Source organism: Cricetulus griseus, chromosome 4, assembly GCF_003668045.3.
Source record: "Cricetulus griseus strain 17A/GY chromosome 4, alternate assembly CriGri-PICRH-1.0, whole genome shotgun sequence".
NCBI lineage: Eukaryota > Metazoa > Chordata > Mammalia > Rodentia > Cricetidae > Cricetulus > Cricetulus griseus.
In genome coordinates, this window is record NC_048597.1 from 150,461,795 (window position 1) to 150,470,580 (window position 8,786).

General features: G+C 37.5%; 1 pseudogene; it reads left to right on the top strand.

Moving 5' to 3' along the window:
• The window catches only part of LOC100773749, a 42,561-nt pseudogene extending 34,489 nt beyond the window's left edge, over window positions 1-8,072 (top strand).
• The last annotated feature ends 714 nt before the right edge of the window (window positions 8,073-8,786 follow it).

Consider the following 8,786-nt stretch of genomic DNA (forward strand, 5'->3'; position numbering starts at 1 on the left):
TTTGTAAATTATCTCAGCCCTAGACCTTCATTAACAACATGAAACTGAGCCTTTCTCCATAAAAGACGTTACATTAAATTGTGCCACTTATTTGAGCATTTCAGAAAGCTCATAGAAATAAAGCTTGATTTCAAAACACAGAGTGATACACTCACTTTGAAGTAAGTGCCTTATCTCTTTATAAGTTTTTGAACAGCCCATGTGAACTGATAATTGGTCTATGTAGAGCCCATTTCTAACATTCATCATTTCACTGTTGCAGATGTTTCTCGTTTGGTATTGGAGAAGGAGCATCCACCAGTTTAATCAAAGGCATTGCCCGGGAATCAGGGGCACTGTAGAGTTTATCACAGGCAAGGACAGGATGCAGACCAAGGTGAGAACTGGCCGAGGGACCAAAGATGCAAGTCCACAGTGACTATGAGGCACAACAGGAAACCTGCTACAAATACACTTTCATGAGTCTCAGGCCATACACTTAGTGAGTCTACTTCAGAGCTTGTTAAAAATTGTTTCCATTCTAAAGACTGGCATCTGACTATGGTACCTGGGAATCCAAAGAAGATGAATGAACAGGGTGGGACTATTTTTTAAGTACCAGAGATAAAGAAGTTAAAATTTTCAGCTGCTCTGAGATTGTAGTCTCTATTCAGAGTAATTGAATACAAATGCATTCTCCATGCAAAAGACACACACACAAAAGAAGATAGACATGTGTGTGTGTGAGAGAGAGAGATACACAAAAGTATAAGTTCACATTCCTTCATTAGTATATGAAAATTCAAGATATCTCTGATCATATATCTAATCTTCTTCTCTAAGTTGTTCCTATGCCTTTTCTAACTCACTTTTGCAGAAGTCTCCTTGTTAAATATTTCTCTCACATAATAAAATTTCACATCTCTCAAGTGTAGCTTTACATACATATAATGAGAGAAAGAATAGCATTTCTTTCTTAGCATTGGTGACTAGATATGATTGGTTCTTCTCTCCTCCAACAGGCTCTTGGATCTCTGAAGTTTGCTCTAAACTGTTCAGTGGATGATTTCTCACTGAGCTGGGATATGCCTCCTGGTCTGTCAGCTAGCATGCTTTCTCCAGAGCAGACTGCCATCTGTAAAGGTCAGAGATTAATCATCTATGCCCAACTCAATGGGACTATGCCTGTAAGTACCTATTATTCTTCATTCCTTTACTCAGTGAGACACTGTATCAACAGTTTTACAACAGTGATTTGCCTTTGGGATTTCAGCAAGATATGTCACTTGCTAGGCAGCCAGCATCCTATCTTCTCCTTCATGCCATGCTACTGATTCTTAGTGTGACCATTCACTGAGCTAAGAAACTTCTCTAGTGCTCACCATTTACCTGGTTGTGAGTCTGTTTTTTCACTCCTGCTCTCCTCCAATTTGCAGCAAGAGGAGAGCTCAGGAGAAGTGTGCCTCAAGTATACCCTCCAAGGCAGGAGTCTTGAAAACAGGGTGACATTTTCCCTACAACCCAAGACAAATGCCAGGTAAGAACTCATCTTTGCTTCTCCATCTTCACACTTCCCCACCTCTCTCTTCTCTTGTCTTCTTCTCCTTTTACTTGCTGACTTGGTTTGGGTTTCTGTTGATGATATGTGACACATTGACCATAGCAACACTCAAAAAGGAAAACATTTAATTGGGTCAGGCTTACAGTAAAAATGTCTAGACCATGATTGCCATGGCAGAAATCATAGTGGCATGCAGACATGGTGTTGGAAAAGGAATTGTGAGTTCTGTATCTTTATCTGAAGACAGCAGAGAAAGAACACCACACTGAATCAAGATGTTGCATAAGCTACTTATGGGGTCTGGAGCATCTGAGACCTCCAAGCCCAAATCCACAAAGGCATACTTCCTCAAACAAGGCCATAAGTACAAGAATAAGGAAGGCCACACCTGCTAACAGTGCCACTCCCTATTGGGTATATACTTAAGCACCTGAGTCTTTGAAGGTCATTCCTATTCAAAACACCACAATTCCCTTTCTTTTTCCTCTGTCATTCTTGATGGTTCAGTCATTCCTGTCACTATCCTCTGTTGTTTCCTCTAAGCTCTTCTTTTTCTGATTTATTCATCTATACACTTCATCCCTGCTTTCCCTTTCAGATGCAGTCACTAGATTTTAGAAGTCTTTGATACTTTATTTGCAGTTACTTTTCTTTAATTTTGTGCAGTGTCTTCTTTCAGCTTCATCATTCATCGGTTGGCTGCAAAGTCCTTGATTCAGATGAAGGACTTGGGCTCCCATAAGACATCAGAACGTGAAAAAGAGGATGTGTTGAACATCAGTATTCAGTCTGGAGTCCTCAGCTCCTTCACAGCTTTCATTGCTGTAAACAAGGATCTCAACCAGCCAGTGCAGGGGCCTTTGGCTCCCAGAGTGATTCCAAGGCCAATGACTTTTTCAAATTTGCCTATCACATGTCCATATAGTACTGGTAAGTTTTATTATAATTTAATCTTATTTTTAATGATTCTTAGATATCTAAGTGAATAATATAAATATGATATGTTTCAGAATCTCATGAATTTAAATTTAATTACATTTCTTAAATTTTCCATGTTTTCTTCATTCTTCCACAAAAAGGATTTATGGCTTGCCTTAAACTTTCTAGAGAAGTAGATTGTGTCCAACTGGGACAGATATTTATTATAGAAGTACAGAAGAACACCACGACACATTATGATGCAGAAGCATCCATAGACACTGAATAATCAAATCATTTAATTTGAATGTAATTTCTGTTTTTGATGATTAGTCATTGATCACATTGATTGCAGATGACTAGATTGCATCTGATAATGTAGAAGAGTGGGTTTAAGAAAGACTTGGAGATCTGAAGGAGTTACAGTGGGTTACTAGAAAATGAAGAACAAAACAAAACAAACAAAAATGAGCATCATTTTCTGAGACAGCATAGGATCCAGTTGTATCTTTTAAGTAAGTGAAAGCACCAATTAAAGGACTGGATTTTCTGAATAATTTGCAGCAAGTGTCATCAACTTAAACTTAATGCAATAGGTAGAGTGTTGAATTGATTTCTAATGTAGAATTTTGAAATAGTTCTTATGATTAGTAATTATGGCTATAATTTTAGATATTAATGAGGGAGATAATTTTCTTGATTAAGGTTTAGGTTGAGTGAAAAATAAAGAAAATATAGGAGAATCAGGGACTTAGAAAGTACAGTTCATATCAATAACCACTTTTAAATCAGGAAACCCTAAGTTAAAATACTAGAAATATTGGTGTTGTATTTTAAAAATTACATTAAAATATTTCAGATATACTAGTCTGAAAAATTCCAATGACTTGAGTGAATAGAAGAGGGGTATTAGAGCCATAGTCTCTGGATCTGAGGAAGGCTTAATCTCTGCATTAAAATGTTGCTTGGTATACTTACATGGATAATAAAAATTCTCAAATTTATGGAAGATCTTGAGGTGCACTGGAAGCCTGTGGTGTGGGTTTTGGGTACTTTGAGTACTGGTAGGAAGTGACTTAAGTAGTTGATAGTTGATAGTAGTGAGGATATATGGAAGATTACCCAAGTGAGAGAGAAGGTAATATTCTTGGCCTTAGACAATTGCCAATCTAACCTTCTGAACCTGGATGCTTAGAGTGCCATTGAGCTTCTTTTGAAAGGAACAAAAATAAAATAGGTTTGTGAGAGAGAAAAAAGATGTTTTTACATTAAGATGTATCTGGGAGAATGTTCTGTACTGCAGGTGATCTGAGGCTGTGCTTTCTCAGCTCATGTCAGGGGTTCCAGAAAATTCAATAGGAAGTAGAAAGAGTGTTCAGATGGTGAGTATCTGAATTGGAAGATGCCACCCTGGAGAATAGCACATTGTGGTTAGTGAGTGAGGCTACTATGGATGGTGGAGTTAGTGTCTCTAAACCTCACTTTTCAAATAATATTTGATTGGTGCAGAACACAGAGGATGTTGCAGTCTCCAGTGTGCATTTATGTTTTTCAGGTCACAGGCCATCATATCAATCAAGAATAGCACTAGGTGCAGTACGTTCTAAACATAATGTGTCAGCACATCGTTCAGTGTTTGGTAAGAATCCCTAGAGGTCTATGAAGATATACTCTATAGTCTAAGGGAGTTTTTTCCTAGGTAAAGTTTCCTTAACATTGTTTTTTGTAACAGATTTAGAATTTAATAGCTACGGGTCATTTGGTCATATAGAAGATATAGTTTTGATGCGCATGATGGAAAACTCAAAATCTTCCACCAAGAAAACCAACTTGCAAAAATACCGCAAAGGTGAATTGGACCCCAAATTGTGTCTCTGACTTATGGTAGTCATAATCTAACATTTCATGTTCTTTATCTTAGACTTTTCTCTTCCTATGGGGTGACTTACTTGAGGCAGTAGGAAGGATAAGAGATTTAACATCACCTTGTATTTGCCAGAATGAGGTTAGCTTCAGTAATCTATAATACAGTACTTTATACCTTCTAACCTACTATAATTGAGTGGCCTCTATTTCTATGAGTCCCCTTGGAAATCTCTGTCTACACAGTCCATCTCATACCAGGGCTTGGCCCCAGCAGACTCTGCTGCTGTAGTGTTTAGAACCAGGAGCAACTGGTCACCCATCACAGATTAGAAATAGTTGGGGACATCCTGCAGAACCCTCACTACAGCCTCCTATTTCAGGAGACTGTCTCAGGTGGGCTGTGATCCATAATTTCCCATGTTATATGTCTTTCAGTTTTTCACAAAGGTTTTGGAAAAAAAGTTCTATGCCTGATTTCCCTCCAAAAGGCAAATGGTTCCTGGGAGCTGGATAAGGATCTGACTAAGATCCTGGGCACTGGTTTGAAAGACACAAAAGCTGCAAATCCTGCCAAGGTGAGATACAAAGTGTAACAAGGGAAACAGAGTGTGCTTCATGATTGTAGGAACATAATTAGAATTGGAATACACCAGGGCCAAGCTGAGGAATAAGAATATAGATAATATAAAGATGAAATTAATGTGCAATATATAGTAGATAAAATTATTTCAACTTAAGCCTGAGCATAAGGAACATGGAATTAGTAGCTTAGCTGCTGTAAGGCATGGTCAGACAGATGGACATCAATGGGAAAATAATTGCTCTTTTGTTAATAATATTCCCTTAGATATATTTGTAAAAGCATTTTTATCTTCATACTGTACAAGATGAGTTTTAAAGCACTTAGTATGAATATACTTAACTTTTCCTCAATTCATTTAATTATGGCAGGTTCTATTTTACATACCTATTTGTAGATGAAGAAATCAAACATTAAGAACATGAATGCTTTGCACTAGCCAGTGCAGATCTCGATTCAATGCTAGGATGCCCTGTCTGCAGATACTCCAATAACAGCCCCAGTATTGCTTTTTAAATGTCCTCATATGTGCTAAATAAGGAATATACTCTATCCAGAATTTGAAGTTTGCCTTCTGGATCTTCTAATAATATTTTTAAAAACTCTCTTCAATGAAGTATATGCCAAATAATAAAGAAGAAATACAGTTCTCAGTTATTAAAATGTGAGATATAATTAAATACACTTCCCATATTCTATAGTTATACTACTTGTACTATATCTTCTAGTCATGCCTGGCTATTAAGGCTATCAATTGTGGTGAATGCAAATGAGATGTAAATTTTTTGGTCAACAGGGATATACATGCTGTAAAATACAAACTGACTTCAATATTTTATGAAACTATGGACATATTACGTCAAAATTGTTTCACAGTGGCTGCTTGACAAAATGATAATTTGTCATGAATTGAATCTAGTAAAAAAAAGTGTAGTAAAGTTGAATAAATATTACATGTTGATATCTGAATTTCAATTTCAAATTTGAAAATTAAAATGTTAGATCTGTGACTGGGTATAGATCACTTATAAATAATACTACTGAAAAAGAAATTGATGTCAAAATGGAAACAAATTTGCAGCCACTTAAAATCTGAAGGTTTACTTGTTGATATTAGTGAAGATACAGATTAAAGTTTATCTATTGGTAGATGATAAACAAAAAGAAAATGTGATAAATAGGAGAATCAAGAGACCCAAAACTCTAATCATGAGTTTTAAGCTTTCATGAAAAACAAGGGCAATGAAAAAATTATACAACATTAAAAAGTCAATAATTGCTTTTATTTCTTAGCCCTCATCTGTATGAATAGAAGACATGCAAACTCATTTGAAAACAGTTTCACATTGAACACAGAGGTGTCATGTGGCCACAAGCAATGTGAAACAAAAGATCTGAACCAAGATATTTCAGGAAGTGGTTCACTCTTGGGCTATGATTTATAGATTTTCATAAGTCATCTATCCTAAGCTGAGAACACTCAGAGCTACATTTTAAAACTCAGAATGGGCTTTTCATCTAGTCCCGAGCAACATGCTTTTGGATTCTTGCTACCTTGACTTAAGCATTACTCATAGAAATATGACTGGTGTCTAATATTGGGCCTACATTCAAATATCCATCATTGCTAAAGAACTAATTTAGAAATATTTTACCTTTTGTATTACTTGCATTTATGTTTTGAAATGTGCTTTTAATTCTTTGTTGTGGCAATTTGTTGTTTTGTTGTTTATTTTTCTTCTTTCTGGGGGCTTATTTTCTGTCATGTGAGGATACAAAGAAAATTAATGAACACAATACCTTAAAAGAAGTCAGATATACAATTCTGTCTCTTTGCCTAACTATTCATGTACTGTTTTTGTGGAGTATCTTGCAAAATGTGGTGCTGTTTACACTGGATTTGCAACATAAGTCCATTTCTAAGTGTAAATGAATGTTTTCTTTGAGCTCTGTCAGTCTGTATGGTAAGAATAGCCAAAGAATTCCATGTATCTGAAGATTAGGGAATGACAAGGAAGGATTTAAGAAACCTATCTGCTTCCTCTTGAGTGGTTTCCTGGATTGCCTGAGCATCACAGAAGTTTTTGTCTGTTTTTAAAGGATCAAGACCCTTCAGCCTGGGCCACAGTGCTGGCTGTTCTCTGGCTACATGCCAAAGGAAAAGACGTGAAGTGTGAGTGGGAACTTCTGGAAAGTAAGGCGGTAGCCTGGCTTCATGACCATGCAGGTAGGAGCACAGCCGATCTTCCTCTCTCCTTTCTAGGTTTGTTTCAGAGCTATGCCTGTAAGTGTACCAGAGGGTGACTACTAGAGAGTGACCATAGTTACTCCTACCATGGTATCTCAGGTCATTGTCTTTTCCCTCAACCAATACTTGCCTATTGGATTAAGGTCTCTTTATTTCCAAGCACAGCCGGGTGAAACACAGGCCAGAGCTAGGTTAAGAACCCAGCCAGCGCGGCCAGAACAAAGAGAGAGCCCCGTCCCCACGTGCAGTCCTTTAAGAAGCCCCCTTTACGTCATCCCGGCTTTCCTTCATCCCGCCCTTATGGGCGAGTCCCCAGGTCCACCTGGTACCTGCCCCAGGACTATTGGGCGGGGCTAGGGTGACTCCCTACACTTGCCCTTCAGGATTAAGATGAAATATGCAGTTGGTGGTTGGGACAAGCTGATCAGAGTGAAGGAACATTGATGCAGATGATTAGCTGAGTAAGACTAACCCTAGACATGTAGCCAGTACTCATGGATATTTTTTGTATCCTTATTGATGGGTTCCTGTGGACAGAAAAGACTAAAGACAACTCAGAACAGGAAAAGAGCCAAATCCAGGGTACTGCAGGAAGCTGAATCAGGTCTGAAGGGGATGAAAGGAATAATTGAGAAGGCTCATGAAAAAGCCTCCCTCTCTGCCCCTATAGCACAGTTCTGACTCTTGGTTTCCTTCTTCACAGACTCCTCTATCCCCATGCTAGTAGTGCAAGCTGCCAAGAGTTTCCTGAAATTGTCTGTGATTCCTGATGTCTTCGTCGTCTGAGAAGGCAACCCATGAAACAAGAGCATTGTCTGGATATGACTAAGTCCTTCCTGTGTTCCTTATCTGAAATAGCATTTGGATTTTATCTTTACCTTTTTCGTTCTTCTCATAACAATAAAGGCTATTGCACAGTCTAGATTATCTATTCAAGATCGCATTGGATATGATCTATAGCCCCCATCATTTCCCCCGTGAGAAGTTATGGTCTCTCATCATGTCATATGCAGAATGACACTTGAAGACTCACAGAGAAATTACAATAAAATAAGTGGCATGAAATCTTTAGTAAGTACTGTAACATTGATCCTGGGCCATGCATGACTTAATAATCTGCATTATTGTTATCCATTCTCTTTGTTCTTACAGGATCTTTAGAACCAGGATGATAACCTTTCTATCTGAATGAACAGAAATTAGAACAAACTGAAAAGCAACATAATGATAAATGCAAGCCCAAAAATACAGAGACAAAATCTGTACATTGCACTACTGTCTAATGGCTATGGCTATCTTGAATAGATTCTGCTAATAATTTTGACTCCATGTCAAAAATGACTACATATCTTTATTTCCATTTCCTAAGTAACTTCATTTGGTAAATACTAAGATATCAATGTTTCTTCTTACTTACAAGATAGGTGCATGTCCTCAGACTTAGCCTGTGCTATGAGGTTCCTAACAAAATTCAACAGATGCATTAGAGAAAAACAGCTGGAATTAAAATGATTATGTCCATCAATGTTCTTTCTTTTTCTTCTCTGACACTGTGAAAAACACTTTTGAAAATTAACTCCAGGAAGAAAAACTTTTGGATGGGGGACAAACCACTGAGTAAACTGCATATCTAC